Below are 284 nucleotides of genomic sequence, written 5' to 3' on the forward strand. Positions count from 1 at the left end.
CGATTTCTGTGAAAAAAAGCTCTTTCTAGGAGGAGATCTAGTTTTCAAGTGCAACACGCTCACATTCCTCCCTCCCTTCTGGCTCAACTCTGACTGATGAGAAGGCCGATGAATGGGGACGGTCCCACTTGAAGCATTGCCATATGTCGGCTGTATACCATTTGTTGCGACTCAAAACGACTGTTGGATTTACCTGAATATTTATTTGCCATTCAGTAATTACCATGTGAAACTTATATTTCGTTTTTCCTTGCTACTATTCTACATTCCAATATTCCATACTG

The 284-nt window shown here is 41.2% G+C and overlaps 1 protein-coding gene across 1 annotated transcript in view; it reads right to left on the reverse strand.

The window, feature by feature from the left end:
• The window catches only part of LOC125037031 (extracellular serine/threonine protein kinase four-jointed-like), a 40,955-nt gene extending 40,877 nt beyond the window's left edge, over nucleotides 1-78 (reverse strand). The window contains exon 1 of the mRNA XM_047630001.1: nucleotides 1-78. This exon is cut by the window's left edge and continues 526 nt beyond it. The gene's annotated coding sequence lies outside the window, so the exon portion shown is untranslated.
• Nucleotides 79-284: the final 206 nt, after the last annotated feature.

The sequence above is a fragment of the Penaeus chinensis genome, chromosome 2 (genome assembly GCF_019202785.1).
Source record: "Penaeus chinensis breed Huanghai No. 1 chromosome 2, ASM1920278v2, whole genome shotgun sequence".
NCBI lineage: Eukaryota > Metazoa > Arthropoda > Malacostraca > Decapoda > Penaeidae > Penaeus > Penaeus chinensis.